This window comes from Mauremys mutica, chromosome 4 (genome assembly GCF_020497125.1).
Source record: "Mauremys mutica isolate MM-2020 ecotype Southern chromosome 4, ASM2049712v1, whole genome shotgun sequence".
Taxonomy (NCBI): domain Eukaryota; kingdom Metazoa; phylum Chordata; order Testudines; family Geoemydidae; genus Mauremys; species Mauremys mutica.
The window spans coordinates 73,732,082-73,751,765 of NC_059075.1; the positions used below are offsets into that span (position 1 = coordinate 73,732,082).

The 19,684-nt window shown below is 47.5% G+C and overlaps 1 protein-coding gene across 1 annotated transcript in view; it reads right to left on the reverse strand.

Moving 5' to 3' along the window:
* The window catches only part of SLC35C1 (solute carrier family 35 member C1), a 43,679-nt gene extending 24,338 nt beyond the window's left edge, over nt 1-19,341 (reverse strand). Inside the window, exon 1 of the mRNA XM_045016842.1 lies at nt 19,208-19,341. The gene's annotated coding sequence lies outside the window, so the exon portion shown is untranslated. The remainder of the gene's footprint in view (nt 1-19,207) is intronic.
* Nucleotides 19,342-19,684: the final 343 nt, after the last annotated feature.

A 19,684-nucleotide genomic window follows, 5' to 3' on the forward strand; every position in this document is an offset into this window, starting at 1 on the left:
TTGTGAGGCGGGAGCGATATTTGGACTTTATGAAGTTCATGCTCGAGAAAACTTGCTCGCGTAAGTATGTTGAGCCAAAGATGGACAGGACTCCAAATGCATACTTTTTCATGTTCATATACGTGTCGGGAATGGCACTCCATGTTTCAAAAACAAGTTTGTCGGGTTTGGGGAGGTTTTCAATATCATTCCATTTGTGCTCTTTAGCGAGAGTGGCCTTCTGACGGGCGACTTCTTCGAGATCTGCTGTCAGGCTTTTGAACTTGGACACCCATAAGTCTTTATCCGCTATGTCGGCCAGTTCAATTTCAAGATCGGGCTGACTTATCCCTGTGAATGCAGATATGTTCACCAGGGATGGGTCGATGTCCAGCGGTGTGACAGGGAAGTACAGAGTGTTTTTTTCCTTTCTGAACTCGCTGAATCTTTCTCCAAATGCAGCTTGCATTGCCATAATTGCATGGTGTAAATAATCACAATTTATGTGATTGTTCTCTTCTTTGAACTCTCTCATGGAGGGGAAGTGAGAGAGCGTACCTCTCTGTACATCTCTGGCAAATACTGTCATCTTGCGCTCAAACGCCAGAACATCCTCCAGCAACTGCAGGGCCGTGCTTCCCTTTCCCTGGAGATTTTTATTCAGCGTGTTTAAGTGACTTGTCATATCCACCATGAAATAAAACTTTTCCAGCCAATCGAGGTCTCCCAGTTCGGGATAGCTGAGGCCTTTGCTTTCCAAGAAGGTTTTCACATGTTCCAGACAAGCAGCGAAGCGTTTCAGCACGTCTCCCCTTGACAGCCACCGAACTCTGTTGTGCAGCAGGAGATCCAAATATGCGCTCTCGACTTCATCTAACCATGAACAAAACTGTCGGTGGTTTAACCCGTTTGCAATTATTTTGTTCACTATCTTAATAACGAGGTTCATCACTTCCACACATTCAGGGGGGGAATGTTTGAGCGCACAGTGCTTCTTGGTGCAAGATGCAGTGAAACGTCATCAGCTCTCGATCCAGCGACTTTTGAAGTAAATTCACAAAGCCCTTCTGTGCTCCTCTCATACTGGGAGCATCATCAGTAGACACTGACACCAGGTGAGTGGTGTTTATTCCTTTGGCTTTTAGACAACTCAAAACAGCCTCACAAATGTCCTGTCCCCGTGTTTGGCCCTTTAGCGGTATGAGTTCAATCAGTTCTTCCTGCGGCCCATCAGAGTTCACATATCTGCATAACAGTGCTGTCTGCTCAATATCGTTTACATCACTTGACTCATCACAGGCAATTGAATATGCTTGAGCTGAATTGATGTCATCAATTTGCTTACTGGTGATGTTTGTTGCCATTTTAATGGTCCTGTCCTTGATGGTCTTTGCAGAGAGAGGCATTTCTTTAATTTTCTGAATAATTTCCTGTTTGTTTTTGAAGTCGGAGAATAGATGCTCTGATATTTTTATGAATGATTCTTTCATGTATTCTCCGTCTGTGAACGGCTTCCCCCTCCTTACGATCTCATGAGCTGCCACAAAACTAGCAGCTGTAGTTGAGTTTGGAGAGTTGATCCACTTCTTGAAAGTATGTTTGCTCTGCTCAACTTTCCATAGTAGTTCCGAAATCGCTCTCTTTCACCCATCTTCAGTTGGGTACTTTTCAGAAAATGCTGAGTGCTTGTTTTGAAAATGTCTTTCAACGTTACATTTTTTGTTGTTTGCTAATTTCTCGCCACATATCAAGCACACAGGTAAGCCAGCGTCGTTGGCAGTGAAGGCAAAGGAATCTGTCCATGCAGAATTAAACTCTCTATTTTCTTCTGAGATTTTTCTTTTTTGGGATGTATTCATGGTTAGCTTACCGCGGGGGTCGCACACTCAAGAAGCCGCCTGCAGGTAAAGGTGAGGGCTATAGACGTGGATGTGACGCATATTTTAATTGACAAATTATAAAAACTTTTAAAAAATTCGATGTTAAAGTATCACCTCGAACTCCAAGATAACTGTGCAACAAAATAAACAAAAATAAAATAATATATAAATAAAAATTAAATTAATAAATAACCGTTATTCTTTTTTTTTCTTTTTTTTTTCTTTTGTCAAGGCCGAAGGGAGCCACAACAAGGAGGCTGAAGAGCCGCATGCGGCTCCGGAGCCGCGGGTTGCAGACCCCTGGTCTATAAAGTGGGGCTAATGATTCATCCACCTCACAGGGGTATTGTGATTGTGTCATCATCATTGATTAGTCAGTCGCTACTGGATAGCTGCTGCCAAATATCACCAGAAGGCACGCACTAGGCTTGGTGCCTAGTGAGCTACAGACCCCACATTTCTTTGTTGCAAAGCTAGCAAGGAGCATGCAAACTACTGTTTTTATGTAGGCCCTGCATAAAATAGTGTCCATTACTATTTATTTGAAAATATACATTATATATTGGCAGTAGCATGGGCAACCACTTCCTACTGGATTGCAACAATTTTACAACCCATCACTTGTTGATCCTCACCTTGATGGTGTGTTGAAAAGTACAATATGCATGTGGACTGATAACTGATGCACTGTGGGCTGTGGTGAACCCCTCCTGCTCCTTGTCAGAATTGCCATGGGCAATGTGTACAAGGCTCTGGTGGAGGAGAAATTAGGAAGTTTTCTTATGTTTAATTTCCCTGTCACTTGCTCAGGCCTCAAAATGCTTCCAGATTCTTTGACCTGTTGGAGACGGGATGCATCTCTGGGGAACTGGCCAAATTTGTGTGCGAGTGGCAGCCTGCCAGGGAGAAATGGATAGATATCGCTTTCTCCCAACTCCTGAGCTGAGCATGTAAATTTATAGATTAGATCTGTCACTCCAGATAAACGATATCTCACTTCCCTAACACCATCTTCAAAATCAATTTTTAAGGCAGGGTCAGCTGGGGAAAACATGGGGCAACTCTTCTCTTTCTTTGTCTTGGCTTCATTCTCTCTGTTCACATTTAAATCAGCCTCCTGCTTTGGAGCCAGGCTTTGGGGCAGGAACATTTGGAAGAAGTCAGGGCCATGCTAATGAAACTTCCCCAGACACAGGGTTCCAACTGCCACAATGGTCACCTCAAACATGACTTGTGTCATTCTCCCCAGGATCTCACAAACACTCACTCATCTCAGGAGAGCTCCAGCCTGGGCCAGCTTCTCCTCTCTCTGTGACCCCAGCTGCTCTGGTGAAAGAGACTAGGACATAGGCAGTCTTGTCTAACAATCACAGCTGGGCTGAGGTCTGCCCACCAGGGACAGAAGTTACTGGGCTGGAGTGAGAAGAAGTGCAAGGCCCAGTTCCATAAACAAGAGTCAGGCCAGGGTTGGAGAGTAGAGATAGTACCAGGTTAGGATCATGAGGCAGGAGTCAGGCTCCAAGTCAGAGATCAGGTGACAAGGCAAAATCCAACATAGTAACAGGCCAAGGTCTGTGTGCTTGCCCAGACAACCTCCTGGCCTGACCCAGTTAAGTAGGGGCACTTGGCCAATCAGAGGGCTGTAGGCAGGGTGAACATATTTCCCAAAGGGAAAACAGGACACCACACAGGGCACACCTGAGCTACCTGACCTCTCCCACACTCCACACAGGGCTCTCCTGAGCCTCAGCGCCTGGTGTTGCCACTTGCCCTCACCCCGAACATTCCTCCCTCCTTCCTCTCCAGGGTGTGTGCGCCATGTTTTGGCAAAACCTGGCATTTGTCCCCTTTGCTCTTGCCTACTGATGATCAGTTGTCAAGAGCAAAGGGGACAAATGCCCAGTTTTCCCCAAAAAAGTCAGGTCATCTGGGACAGGGCTTAAAAAGGGGACTGTTCCGGCCAAAGTGGGATATATGGTCACCTGAGCTGCAGGGTACTATCATTCTGGGTCCACAGTGCTCCCCAAATGTACCTCTGCAGAGTCTTCCAGTGGCAAGGTGGGACTATCCGCTGCCTCAGACTTTTCAGACCTGGCTTCTAGTCCCTGGCTCCTTGTATTTAGCTACAGCCCTGCAGATATTTGCAGATTGGATATAGATACAATTTTTTTATTTGCACAGGGCTCTACATCTAACCCCTCACAGAACAGCTCCAGTTCCAGCTCAGCTCCCTACTGCAGTGGCTGCTCCCCCAGCACACTGGACAAAAGCAGCCCCAACATCAGTCCTCCCGGCTCTCTCTAGCATCTTGCAGCCCTTTATCAGCCATGGGGACCAGTTGGGCTAACAACTGCTCTGACGTGCACTGCAGATCAGGATGCCCAGAAAGGAAGAATCCTGAAACACAGCAGCTGCTTTCATGCTGTGGTGACACAGTTAGGGGCCATTTAGGGGAAATTCCCGCTTTTCTCCTCAAGGTGGCACACAGTTTCTTCTTTGGAGCCTGAGGTGTTTTCTGTGCTGGGCAGGGACAGCCCTTCCCTATCACTGTGGGTGAGGTGGGGAAAGGGGACACTCACAGGTCAGGATCTTCATGCTTCTCATGCTGTCACTTGAGAGGCTTCTCCAGTAGCTGATGGATCTGCCTCATTGGCTGTTCTGCTGCTTATTCTGCTTTAGGCAGCGCTCCTATTATTTAAGGAGCAGCTCCTGGCTTGAGAGCCAGGAGTAGAGCTTCTGCCTGTAGCCAGTTCTGGGGCTGCGGTGGGTGCATGTGAGCAGATGCGAAGGGCACCTGGGAGCATCTGGAGCTAGTGAAGAAGTTGGGTTCAGGTTTCATTTCAAGCCTGGAAAGAGGGCTTGCTGAGTTCTCCACAAGCCACTCTGATGAGCAGAGCCCTACCGGAAGTGAGTGAATTGGTTCCCTGCCTGTGGATTGAAGTTCTCTCTGCACCGAGGGTGCCACTTGCAGTTCTGAGAGCAAGCAAATCAGACTCATACAGCATGTGGGGAGAGCCGAGTATCTGATTTTCCTCCCTTCCTCTGGGGTGATGCAGAAGATTCTCCTCAACCCAAAAGGTTAGGACTGCTAGCTGGGCAAATAGGCCAGGTTTGGGCTCAAATTTCTTTATCAATCCCAGCCCCTAACTTTCCAAACACTCACCTAGCCAAGCCCCTGCTCCCTACCTGGCCTGCCACCCAACAACCCCCACTCTCGATCTTTCTATCCTTGTGTCCCTTTGCTTACATGTAATTTCAGGAAGAGGGACGAGGCATGTGCAGTGGTACCTAGGTGCAATGGGGCAGATGTGGGCATGTGTCTGACTGCCATGTATCTTGTTCCACAGGGGAGACTGTAACATTGGGTGTCCAATGGAGCAGGTGCTGCCAAACTAAGTAGGTGTCAGGGTAGCCTGAGAGTGCTATTCTCAGGAGCTCAATGCACAGTGGCTCTCAGCTTCTTTGCATTCGCCTTGTACCATGAGCTGGGTGACAGGGCTCATAGCTGCCTAACGGGGATTGATGGTTTTATGTTTCCTAAGCCAACAGTGTGCAATTGCAGCTCCCAGCCAAAGCAGCGGGAGTGGTGAAGCAGGCAGAGTCTCCCACTCTGGTGGAGGGAAAGGCTTCATGAAGCATTAGCCAAAGGGCCTGGCAGGGGGAGCAGGTACATGAAGGTGACTGTGGCAGGACACACACCTGGAGACCTAGGGTTGAGGCAGAGCTTTCACCAGGAAAGGGCCTGAGAAGAAGCATCCTCTCAGGAAACATGCAGCAGGCAAGGTGTAACACTGATTTACCTTCCACCCTGCCTCACCCTCCCTATATTCACTCCCTCCCCTCCCCGCCCCCCCCACATTCTCTCTCTCTCTCTCATTGTTTATTTAATCATAAATATAAATGGGGGCAAATCACTCTTTTATCCCCTCCATATCACTGCCTTCAAGTCGGTGCATCAGGGCATATCCTGTATTGCAGCAAGTGCAAAGAGAGCTGCAGGAGTAGGTGTAAACAAAGGACCGGGGCAGTGTAAGCAGCATGGACAGGAGTGCAACAGGCACAAGCTGGGCACTTCAGAGGGGGATGGGGCAGCGAGAGCAGGAGCAGGTGCAGAGAAGGCAACCCGGGAAGCACATGCACATTTATCTTTGTAAAGCACAGTTTGTAAATTCCCCTGAGCCTGTTGTCGTGCACCCCAAGGCCACCTTCAATGGCCCAGTCCACTATCACAGCCTTAGCCCTGCCCAGCCCACTGAACAAAGCAGCTTCTGCTGAGCCAAGTGACCTGACTGGCCAAAGAGGCTCCAAGTGCTTGTACCGGGGAGAAATGATGTATGGGCCCAGTCGGAGAGCCCCAGGAAGAGAAAACTTTCTGGAGAGAAGTTGGCCCAGTCAGTGCTTGCCTAGGAACCCATGTCCTCTTTAGTGCCTTCACGAGAAGGATGGATGGCTGTAGCTGATAGCAGGCTCCTCCTTACATATATGGAGTCAATAAAATCCCTAACCCATCTCTGCTGACTTCATGGCACAGAGGCATTGCCAGGAACTTCCCTTCCCCTAGTCATCCACTTTCTCGTGAGCCAGGCAGTGTCTGCTGGGCATCAACTGCCTGGGCACTGAACGGCTTTGGCCGTGTCAGCATGTGCACAGGAACTGGGGGATGTTCTTCCTCAGCAGGGGAAGCAATGTGTATTGTCTATGGAACACTGCCAGCCACTCGGCCCTATGCAGAAGAGAGCAGGACAGGGCCTACCCGACGGAGCTAACAATATTAGACACAGCCTGAGCATCCTGGATTAAGCATAGCTCTGCTGCAACCCTACTGAAGTTGATGTAAGTAACCCACAGACACAGTTGGGTCTCATTATATTCAGGGCCCTGGGTATTTTGTGATTCAGTTGCCATGACCTTTGCAAGAGAATCCATTCCTTGCCCTGGGTACATGCTCTTGAACTTTCATTAAAACAAAAAGAGCTAGGAAAAAAAAATTCCAAATGTGACCAATGTATAACGGATGCAGTAAAGCCTGCCTGAGCCTGCAGACAGCCTGAAACAATGGTTTGCAGATATGTGAACTTCCTCATTTGTCTCTATTAGGCGTTAACCCTGAAGCATAACAACACAGTGTCCATTGTTAACTATTTTGGGTGGTTATTTTAACATTTGAGTAATGTGCTTATCACCAGAACTATCTCCCATGCCTTCTTAGGTGCCAGAAGTTTCAGCTGTCCCTTCTCCACTACTAAAGCTTCTAATGCACAGCAATGCAGTTACAGTACAAAATTCTGCAGCACACTGAATATTAAAAATTGCGGGGCAGCAGAGAAAAAATTGAATTTAATTTCAAATTGAAAAACACAGGTGGGGGGATGGCTGCGATTCAGTTCAGATTGAATTTAATAAAACCCTCCATTTTGGGGGGCATTTCTGAAGCTGCTACAGAATGTACCATCAGCTGCACTGCATGACACAGAATAGGGGAGTCTTGCTGCAGAATTTAGGTCAAGCTTGCTAGGGAGCATGAGGCCTTGGTTATTATTAAATCCATTCAGTTAGCACTAATGCAACAGTAAGGGAGGGGTGCGAGGTCAGCTCCTCCCTAGGATTCCTCTCCTGAAGGATCAGGGGACCAAAGAATGAGGGGTGCCCAAGAGCTGCTGTGCCCCTGGACTGATGAGGGGAGAGCGAGGGGACAGCCCTCAGGCACCGTGCTCTGGGATCAAGGTCCCTCATGGGGCAGGGAAGGTTGCCCTGCCCACCAACAGCTGAAGGAAGAAAATGACTTTTTCAAAGGTAGCTAGGGAATACAGGGCAGAGCTCAGGCAGGCAAGGGAGAGGCTGCTGTGAGCATGCCAATGAGCAACACCCTCTCCTCTGTGGCCCCCTGTCATTCCAGCTGGCTGCACAGGAGCATTATCACCGTAATTATATTTGTACTTTTTAATCTCTGGCTCTAGTTGGAGTGATGCTGAGTAGTCTCACACCCAGAATATTAATGATAGCATTGCAGGGGAACAGGGGAGCCAGGCACCTGGGAAAGAAACAAAGGGAGGTGGGCAATAAGCCCAAAAGAGACAGCAAGGCTGCAACCTGCTCAGCCAGCTCCACTGGGTCACCCTGGGATGAACTGTGAAGACCTTATCCATTGTTTGGCAGGGAAAACATTAACACGTTGTCCCAGAACAGGAGATGAATAAAAGGCATCTGCCTCACTGCTGGGATTGCCCAGGAGCCCAGGCATAGGGAGGCCACTGGGTAGGGCTGATTGCTCCATCAGGGGAAGTGAGTAAAGGAGAGAGCTGGCAGTGGAACCGATGTGGAGCTAGGAGTGCAGCATGGCTCAGGTGATACCCGAGGAAGACTCCTTCATGCTTCGTTTTTGAACACAGGCTATATTACTACATTGCATACGTACAAAATAATGGGGTTTAAATTAGCTGTTATCATTGAAGAAAGATCTCGGAGACACGGTGGGTAGTTCCCTGAAAACATCTGCTCAAAGTGCAGCAGCAGTTAAAAAAGCTAATGGAATGTTAGGAATTATTGAGAAAGGGATAGATAATAAAACAGAAACCGTCATAATGCCACAATATAAATCCCTGGTACGCCCATGCCTTGAATACTGCATGCACGTCTAGTCACCCCATCTCAAAAAAGCTATATTAGAATTGGAAAAGGTGCACAGAAACACAACAAAAGTTACTAGGGGTATGGAACAGCTTTTATATGAGGAGCGATTAAAAAGACTAGGACTGTTCAGCTCCAAAAGGGATGACTAAGAGAGATATGACAAATCTATAAAATCATGAATGGTGTGGAGACAGTGAATAAGGAAGTATTACTTATCTCTTCACATAACACAAGAACCAGGAGTCACCCAATGAAATTAATAGGCAGCAGATACACCTACACTGGACATTTCCCCCACCTTCAACCAGCCTGTGTTAGCTGCCTTCCACCATTCTCCCCACCTCTACAAGACAATGCAGTAAACGAGCCAGTACATAGCCCCAGCACCATCAGCCTGTGTTATCAGTATCTCCACTTACAATCACATGATGGTGAAGCAAACGGGCACCTTTGTGCTAAGAATGGGGCCTGAGCTGCTGGTTCTGTCTCCTTCCTCACCAATTTTAAGTCCTGGGTTGCTGGGAATTCCCAACACTTAACAGCAAGATATATGACTCTGACAGTGCCTACACTGCACGAGTGTGCCCATAATATTAGCTAAACTCCCCAAGTCCTGTCCCAGTCCATGCTGGCTTCAGACTTCCTGAGTTTACCAGAAGCCCTGCTCAGGAATTGGGAGGGGCTGATCCCCAGGATGTTCCCTATGATCCTGTTTGTCTGCTAATTCTAGTCCTCAAGCAACTGTCTGGTCTTCTTGGATGTTTGTTAAAATTTTGACCCAAAGATCTCATGTTGGGTGCTGGCATTGTGACATCAGAGGTTACTCAGCCAGACACCATGTTCGACTCTAATTATTTGCCTATTGCAATCCCAGTGGTCCAAAGATTTCCTGGAAGGTTACATGGGGGGAGTTTAGCTTCATCCATTAAATCTCTGATGCTCACAGTCCTGGGAGGCAAGTGAAGATCATTATCCTCATGTTACAGCTAGGGAAACTGAGGCACAGACAGTTGCCCCACATCACACAACTCTGTGGCAGGACTAGAAATAGCACCCAGGAGTCCTGTGCTGAACCTACTAGACCATGGATCTTCCCATATAAATATCTAATAGCAATTTTAATATTATTATAAACAGCATTAGATTAATCTCCCTACTTGCCCTTGAACAAACACCTTCCCCTGATTTCCACTCAGTCGCCAGAGGGACCAAAGGTTCCTTTGAGCAATATACTGAATAAAATAGAATAAAAACCAAACACCCAAATGAGTTCCAATCTGCACAGAGGCCATGTCACATTGCCTTAACCCCTCCTACACCCCTAGTGGGTTGGCTGCTGTGGCAGGAAGGAGGGGGCTCCTGAGAGGAGGAGGTGCCAAGGTCAAGCAAGGAATCTAATGGCAGTGCTAGTCCTGCTAAGTAAGTGATTCCGAGGGAGGGAGGGAGAGGAAAGGCCTGTCTGTTTGGATCCATCCATCAGGCCGCAGGTGATCACTGTGCAGGGATGAAGAGAGGGAGCGAGAGCCAAAGGGAAACAAAGCCACTGAGGCGTGAAACACCTGGAGGCAGCTGAGGACAGAGAGAGAGGTGGAACCAGTACAAAGCTCTGGGGTGAGAAGAAAATGAAACCAGTTGCCATTCTGCCCAGTGCAGATAACTCTGCCCCTGTGTCCCCATCTCCTCACCGCTCAATTTTTGTGGGAGAGGGTGGCGGTGACATGTTGCACCCTGGGGACAGAGGGTTGCTTGCTCTCCTACTTGGGTGAGAGCCTTGCTCTAAGAATTCTCCTATTTCTAGCTTACATCTTGTCAAATGTTCCCTGCAAATCAGAGGCAGACAAGTGGCATCACCACCCCATCACCATGGCTTACCCTGGCTTTGCCAGCCAGATGCCCCAGTAACTGCACCCTCCCCTAGGCCTGAACTCTGGTCCCTGGACATGTTAGTGCTGAGTGTTAATTCTGCATTAACTGGGCTGTTGTGAGCCTAATTGCCTGATAAACGTAATTGAATCTTATGGATTACCCGGTGTTATTACATGGAGCCATTTAAGGGAGTTAATGGGAGCTAAAGTGCTGTTGTAATTCCTCTTGCCCTTGCTGTAGCATTGCAGCTGCTCTCTGTCCTGCTCTGGTTCCCTTCCTCACCACAGACTGGATCCAAGCTCTGTCTCTGTGCTGGGTGGATACAGGCTGCATCTGCACTCCTTTCCCTCTGGAGTTTTGCCCTCTCATTTCATGGGGCTATCACTTGAGAACTGGTTTATTGCAACTTTGCAAGGGAGTGGGTGTCTGAGCCCCCCACAGCGGAGTCAGCTGGAGATGGCGGAGGAAGCATCTTGCTCTGGGGATCCTTGTGTAGCCAATGAGGGCTGTTTTGCTGATGTAACACGTTTAACTGATGCCTCATGGGTTGCATGGAATCTCTTACTTGCGGATGCAGTTGAATAAAGCTCATTATTTTCTGTCTCACTCCCCTCTAGACTCTTAAGTATTATCATGCCAAACCCACCAAAATTATACTATAAGTTACCTACAACCAGGCAAAGAATCTTCTTGAAGATGCATGTCTAGTTGCATTTCACAGTCCATGGAATGAGCTCACACAAACAGCTGCATTTCTTAATCAAACTCACCTGCAGCCTTCGGATAGAGGGGTAGAAACATGCTTCTCTGCAGGGGTAGACTTATGACTGAGACTCGTGGGTGAAGGTAGATAATCTGTATGCCCAGCAATTATAGCATGCAAGGGGAGAAAGATGTGACACACAGAAGTGTTCATAAGAGACTTTTTTATTTCCTGGCTCCAGTCATGGGTCAAAGGGATAGAATATTAATACCGTGGTCACACAACAGGGTGCAGTAGCCACTGTGTCTAGTGGCTATAATCTTCCCTGTCCCTCTTTATAAAAGAAACCAAAATTATATCAATTAACCCCAGTGCAGTCAACATAATAAACCCACAGCTAGAGATGTCTACAATGAAGGTCAGAGTAGGCCACCTGATCCCCAGTAGATGGAAGGAGGTCTCTTATTGGACATCTGTCACTAACCCCAGTGGCTTTCTGACCACACAGCCACTTCTTGCTCACAAGCTAGTTCTTTTGGCAGTGGCCTGTTCAGATGCCAAGATGGTTCTGCCACAGAGCCAGTGTTTTTTCACTGTCAGTGACTAGGTGGGTGTATGTTACTTCTCTCCATAGGACTCTGGATGTCTTTGAGAAACAGGGAGCTAGTGTTCCCTTTGGTTTGTGTGATGTCTTCTGTTCTTCCTGGAGGACTGACCCTCAGGTGTGGTCAAGGTCAGATATCTTAGTGCCCATAGTAAACCTATGACCTTGGCAAACTACCAGCCACTTTCTGTTTGGAATCTAACCTTCTCTCTGTCATAAACAAACAGATCAGGGTTAAGGTCTCTTTTACCTGGAAAGGGTTAACAAGCTCAGTAACCTAAGAAACACCTGACCAGAGGACCAATCAAGGGACAGGATAATTTCAAATCTCTGTGGAGGGAAGCCTTTGTCTGTGTTCCTTGTTTGCTCTGTGTTCTCTCTTTGGATCTAAGAGAGACCAGACATGTCTCCAAGTTCTCCTGGAGTAGTTCCTACTATCCAATAGTGAGTATTAATTAGAAAGGCGGATTAGTCTTATAATTTGATTTCTACATTTGCAATTGTGTGTTTGCTATAGAATTTCTTTAATTCTGTACTGTTATTGCTTTTACTGAGAAAGAAAGGAGGGGGGATTCTCTCCAGAGATTGATAAGTTTAGACCCTGTGTATTGTTCCATCTTGGTATTACAGAGACAGTTTACTTTCTTTTTATTCTTTAATAAATCTTTTCTGTTAAGGACTTGGTTGATCTTTCCTTGGGTGAATTCTCAGGGAAAGGGGAGGAGGAAGGCATCCCTCTGTAGTTAAATCCCAGTATCTCTCCTAGGAAAAGGGAGGGGGGAGGAAGCAGGGGAGAATGGTTTACTTCTCCTAGGTGTAAGAACTCCATGGATTTGGGGCTCTTGGGATCCCCAAGGATTTTGGGGAAGGACTGTGTCCCAATACACGTACATTATTGGGTGGTGGCAGCTTTTACCAGATCTAAACTAGGATTTTAGTTTAGAGGAGTCCATGCAGGTCCCCATTTTGGAACCCAACAGCTCTAAGTGGGGGTGAGGCCTATGACACCTTTGGTTTGTGTGATGTCTTCTGTTCTTCCTGGAGGACTGACCCTCAGGTGTGGTCAAGGTCAGATATCTTAGTGCCCATAGTAAACCTATGACCTTGGCAAACTACCAGTCACTTTCTGTTTGGAATCTAACCTTCTCTCCTACTTGCACTGCGTGCAATTGTTTGGTATTTTTGTACATAAGACTATAAGAATGATCATATTGCGTCAGAAATATGGTTTATTTAGCCCAGTATCCTGTTTTCCAACAGTGGCCAATGCCAGGTGCTTCAGAGGGAATGAACAAAACAGGCCATCATCGAGTGATCTGCCCCCTGTTGTCTGCTCCCAGCTTTTGGCAAAGAGAGGCTAGGGACACTCAGAGTATGGGGTTGCATTCCTGCCTGATAGATCCATTAATGGATCTATCCTCCATGAACTTATCGAGTTCTTTTTTGAACCCAGTTATACTTTTGACCTTTACAACGTCCCCTGTGCACTGTGTGAAGAAGTACTTCCTTATGTTTTTTTTTAAACCTGCTGCCTGTTAATTTCACTGGGTGACCCCTAGTTGTTGTTTTATGTAAAGAAGTAAATAACGTTTCCTTATTTGCTTTCTCCACATCAGTCAAGATTTTATAGACCTCTATCATATCCCGTTTTATTTATCTTTTGTCTAAGATGAAAAATCCCAGTCTTTTTAATCTCTTCTCATAGGGAAGCTGTTACCCTTCTCTGCACCTTTTCCAATTCTAATATATATTTTTTGAGATGGGGTGACCAGAACTGCACACAGTATTCAAGATGTGGGCGTACCATGGATTTATATAGTGGTTATGATATTTTCTGTCTTATTACCTATCCCTTTCCTAATGGTTCCTAACATTTGTCATGTCAATGCTGCTGCACATTGAGTGGATGTTGTCAGAGAACTATCCACAATGACTCCAGGATCTCTTTCTTGAGTGGTAACACCTAATTTAGACCCCATCATTTTAGAAGTATAGTTGGGATTATGTTTTCCAATGTGCATTACTCTGTATTTATCAACATTGAATTTCATCTGCCATTTTGTTGCTCAGTCACCCATTTTTCTAGTATTTCCTCTGCTCTAGCTTTCTGGGTGTGATTCTTTTGTAACTACTTTAGGGTTAATGATCTCCATTTCTTTGCCAGGTTCTCTTGTCATTACTAGTAGTACTATGGTAGTGCAGAGAGCCTCAACTGAGATCAGAGCCCCCTGGTGCAAGGCACTGTGCAAACACATAGGGTACGTACACAACAATTAAACACACACGGCTGGCCCAGGTCAGATGAGTTGGGCTCCCCGGGGTCGGGCTGTGGGGCTGTAAAATGGCTGTGCAGACATCTGGGCTTGGCCTACAGCTCAAGCTCAGGGACCTTGTGAGCAGGGAGGGTTGCTGTGGGTTTCTTTTTCCAGGGTGAGATACGCTATCTGCTCCAAGCAGTTTACAACTTAAATAGACCAGATCAACAAAGGGTGGGGAAAAGGAAGGATTATTATTACCCCTGTTGTATAGATGGGGAATGAAGCATAGAGAGATTAAGTAACTTGCTGAAGGCCATGCAATACCTCTGTGGCAGAGCCAAGAATTGGGCCCCAATCGTATACCAGTGCCTTGAGTAAAAGATCAACAATTTTCTCTTCCAGACCAAGATTCAGGAAGCTTCTTTTGTTCCATATTTGTCAAATAAAAAAAAAAAATTAGGCCTTGCCTAGACTAGAAGGAGAGAGATTGAATTAGCCTTCTATCGGTAGGACGCACCCTCCCAACCCCACACAGATTGTCTACAATGGATTTTTCATTGCCTTATCAATCAGTACGGGAGTGGGGGTAAGTCTCAGGGCATTTTAGCTTAATAGATTAAAGCACATGGATGCATTTCACCACCAAGGCAAGAAATAATCTTCCCACAGTTCCCTAGCACCCTCTGGAGGTATCCCACAACACAGAGCAAAAACACTGCCCTAGGTACACGACACCAGTGAGCTATGCCAAAATGAGAGAGAGAGAGAGAGAGTGAGATCTTACAGTGGCACAGCACCATGAGTGTAGACATCCTCAAAGTTTGAATGAACATATTAACTCAATCAATTGCTATCACATTGAATGATTTTCCTACTGTAGGCAAGGCCTCTATTTACGCATACCACCCTGTAATTGATATGCAGGAGTGCTGGAAAGAGACCAGTCTTCATTTCCAGGCAAGCGCTTTGGCTCAAAGTTTCAAAAGGTTATATCACCTCCTGACGTATGGCAGGGGTCAATATCCACTAATTCCAGTGGCTGCTGTTAGGTTTCGCGTTCCATTTCCGTGCCCACCTCAGCCCAGCCTCTGATAAAACAGTGCATTGTATGTTTTGATGTAGTGCGGCATTTATACTACACTCTCAGCATAAGACCTTGTCTACAGCAGGTGTTTTGGGGGCAAAGTCACCCACCTTTGCAGCTCCTAATCACCTTATAACACAAGGATCGGGAGCTGCTGAGGGGTTGGTGCTAGCTAATTGGAGGCCGGCTGTGACTGCGGTCTTCATGGCTGAGATTTCATGAGCCTGCCCTCTCCTTGATGGAGGGGAGGGGGTACCGCAGGAACCCAGACATAAGCACAGATGTTTCATTTGCTTCTTGGATCCCATCCTGTTTTTTTCCTCTTCCCCTAATTCCAGGATTTGGCTACATCTCTTGTCCAATTCATATTCCAATGTCAACACTGCATAATTTTCTGTGAACACCGACAGCTTCTCCTTGGAGCAGGAGGGGGAGGGGAAAATGAGCCAGCTCAGTACCAGCCGCAAGTGGAACAAATTGTAAGGATGGAGCCGAGCCCTTTGTGGGACGAAAGGAACAAGAGAAGGGGGGTCTCCTCCACTGCACACCTGTCTGTTCTCCTCTCCTCCCCTGCCACTCTCTCTATCATTTGTTTGGCCACAAGTGAAATGAGTTTGCTGGTCCTAGCCCAAAGTTTAGGAAGTGTCTGGACTATCAGACTGGAGGCAGCTGAGCTGGGTTAGTTTAATCCCTTGCTATCCAGACTGTGGCCCCTAGAGGGTGAATATGAAATGGACTGATGCGGGGAGATGGAGGAAGAACACAGCCTCAGTAATCTGAGAGATCCTGTCACCTCCCACTGCTGCCGGCAACAAGGAGCTCCCCTCTGCCTTGAGCATCTGAGCCCTGCCTCCTCCTGCAGACAGCTCCCACTGCAGGCCAGTCTGCTGCCCTGGGGGATGCTGAACCATACCTTTGGTTGGGTTTGGCACAGGCAGAGCTCATGGCAGTCAGACAGTTTCACGCACTACTCTCCCCCTGCATCAAAACCCTCAGAGAATCCCTTTTTTAAAAACCGGCCTTTGAAGATGCTAGTTGCCATGGAAACATGCTTTAAAGAGTGCCTTTTTTTCTTTGCTTGATCTTGAGAGCTTGTTACCATAACAACTAGGCCCTGCCCCTCCCTTAGCTCAGTCTCGCTATTGGGTTTTGAGCCCTGAACCAGGTCATCACCATTTGCTGAAGAAAACCACAAAAATGCGGGTGAAACCTCAAAGGAGTCTAGTGTGTTGCTGGTGACTCTGATTTGCAAAAGGTAGTGACAGTCTCCCCACCTTTCTCTGTCATTAGGACTACTCCTAAGTGTAGGGGGGCACTCTTGATGTTGGAGCCTGAGGGCTTGTCTAACACATGCAGAATCTCACCCCAGCGAGGTGAGGCCGTGTCTTCCAGTCTCTGTACTGTGGTAGCACACAGAGTCCCCCTGCATTAGGATCAGGGTCCAGTTGAGCTGGGCACTATATTGACATAGAAGGGCATGGCCCCTGCCCTCATTGGCGTAGATCTCTGCTGTCCCTAGGACAGCTTGTTCCCCACCTCACTTCTCTCTTACTTCCTCATTTATTTCTCCTGTCAGTACTGTGGCAGCTTATTTACAGTGGGCCTTTTAATTGACAGGATGAGTGGCATACTGGACAGAGCACTGAACTGGGATTCAGGAGACCTGAGTTCTGTTCCTAGCTCTGCTGCTGGGTGACCTTGGGCAAGTCACATCACCTCACTGTGCCTCAGTTTCCCCATGTGTAAAATGGGGATAATGATACTAGCCTACTTTGTAACATGCCTTGAGCTCTACTAATGAGAAGCAATATATAAAATCCACATGGTATTAATTTCCCCCAGCTTCATCTGGCTGTATCAGTGGCCAGGTGGAGTACTGGATTTGAAGTGGTGTGATGCCCTCTAGTGCCTTGTCAGTGACACACATGAGAAGGCTGCACACTGGGGTGATTGTTCCTGAGACTGGGCTGCTGTTTTGGCAGCACTTGGTGCCTTACAGAAATATAGCCCAAAGAGAGGGCAAGAACCTAGTTAAATGACCCACCTGTCACCTCACCCCCCAATACTGGTTACTGCTCTCTCCACACATGGAAACTGAAACAGCTTCTGGAGCATTAGAGACACAGTCTTCACAGAAGCCTCCATAGCAGTGCAGTGACGGACAAAATGGGTTGTGGAAACCTCATTTTGCTGCCTGCTGGGAGGAGTGTGTGTGTGTGTGGGGGGGGGGGGGTCCCATGAAGGCTACACCTGGGTGAGGCGTCAGTCAATCCAGTAACAGTGTCTCTAGCAGAGGCCCCATCCTGCAGCTCATGGTAAGTTACTAATGGGGACCCTCTCACATGAATAGTTTTAAGTCTTCACTCTGAGCTTGTTCAAATGGAGGGGATGTTAGATATTAAATGAACTCCTCCTTCTTGTTGCTTTTTGCTTCCCAGGGGTATTTTTTTCAGTTTGGACAAGAATAGACTGCTCAGTTTCTCATTTATTTCCAGCCAGTTTCCCACTCCGGGTCTCATGCACTAGCCCAGTGCTGCAATGCGAGGAACACACACACAGTAGAGGAACGTTAAAATACTTGATCTCTGATTTCCACTTGAATTTTTAAGAGTTAATGGAAATGTTTCCATTTTGGTACAAATCCCAGATCTGAGTCAAATGGAGCCTAAAATGCCACCTTAAACAAACCGTCTGCACATCAGCAGCTTTGGAGCAATCTGTGACAGCTGCAGGACCTTGGAAGCATGCAACTTCAAGTTTCAAAGGACTATTATATTGAGATGTGCTAAGCCTGATGGGCCCAGGGATTAGTCAATCTTCTGTATCTATAAATGTTATATGTACCTTTGGGAGCTGGGGATTGTATTCTAGCTCCAAGGGGGAGGGTTACCAAGCTTTTCCCAGGAATCAAAACTAGCGGGGGGTGGGGTGGGGGGAGTAATTACTGCAGATCCCAGGAGAGCTAAAACAACTTCAAAGAAGTCCCATCTCCTGGGGAAGAGTTGCTCAGACTGGGTTAAAAAAGGCCCAACAGACAAAGAAAGTCTTGGGGGTAAGGGATCAGCCTGAAGTAGCTGAGGGATCCCTCATTTTGATCCAAAACTGACATGAGGCGGTAACCCTGCTGGAAGGGATTGACAGTAATCTGCCAGGGTCTCCCTGTGGAAGAGCAGCAGCTGGGGGTAGACTGTTTATTGCTTTAGGATATGTTTTCTCTGCAACGCTTTTGTCCTTGTGCTGTGTTTTGTGAAAGCTGGCTGGACACTGGTAATCAGGGTGATGGACCTGGGGGGGGGGGAGTAGTGGGGGCTAGCACCCCTGCAATGGAAACATTGTGGGGGCTAGTCAATGTTTCCATCCCTGTGCATTGTTCCATTACACATGCTGGGAATCAATTTTCCCTGTAAATTGTGTGCACACATGTGGAGGTGTGGAGACAGGGAAAGAGGTGAGAATGGGAATCAGAGGGGCTGCAGTAGCTGTTGTGGTGCCTGGGATCAGGCTGGGGAGCACGTATGAACCAGGGTGATCGTGTTGGATCTGGGAACAGCCAATGAGAGAGATGCAAACTGCAGGGACCCCACTTCCCAGCCTGGAGCCAACTGCCTCCCTGCTGAGTCTCAGTAGCTCCCCCACACTCCCCATGCTAGAGCATCCCCTCCATCCCCCACACTCAGTGTGAGCTTCTGCTGCCAATCATTGTCCCTTGTGAGAGAGCCCAGCTCAGGTGCTGAGTAAGGTCAGAGCTGCTGGGATGGGCAGAGTGAACTGCAGCCTAAATCTCCAGTCTGGAGGGAGAGTGACACAGGTGCCTGCTCATAAAGAGGTGAGAGCCGAGCCTAGGGTGACCAGATGTCCCAATTTTATAGGGACAGTCCTGATTTTTGGGTCTTTTTCTTATATGGGCTCCTATTACCCCTCACCCCCGTCCCGATTTTTCACACTTGCTGTCTGGTCAGCCTACCCAAGCCCTAAAGGAGCACCCTTGAGTGGACCACGGAGGGGGCAGAGTAGAGCAAACCCCAGTGCTGTGACACAGGCCGCTAGAGGGAGTTGATTGCTGTGATTCACACACCTTTCCATTCCTCTCCTCCAGCCTCCACCTCAGACAGACACCAGCCTGCATGCACACAGGCAAACAAGCCTGTGAATGCATAGTTATGTGTCCTAGACACACTCTCTTCCCCCTGCATACACTCCTACCTGTGTGCATGCATAGACATCCACTGACACGTTCACCTCTCTCTTCTGTGTTGAAGGGAAATTGCTTCCACCCACTGTTTACACCATTCTTTTAAATTTCATTTTGAAGATGTGCAAGTTGTGAGAGTGGGACACTAATGGGGAGTAGGAGCCAGGTACAATGCAGACAGGCTCTACATAAGTTTTCCATGAACAGCTCTGCCAATGCACCTCAGTCCTGACCTGCACCTGGGGCTCAATCATTCCAGCCCTAGGCTCCCCACCCTCAGCTCTACTCAAACACCTGCTTGCTGTTCCAGCTGGGCATTTCCTACATAGCCCTGAACCCTGATCCACACCACACCCGGCTGCTCCAGTTCTGGGTTTCCACCTGAAGTGTTTCTAAGGCACCTCAGTCCTGACCTGCAACACCTTCTGCTATGCTAGTCATGGGCTTCTTCTGGGTAACTGCCAGTTACACTGAATTTCATAGTGGAT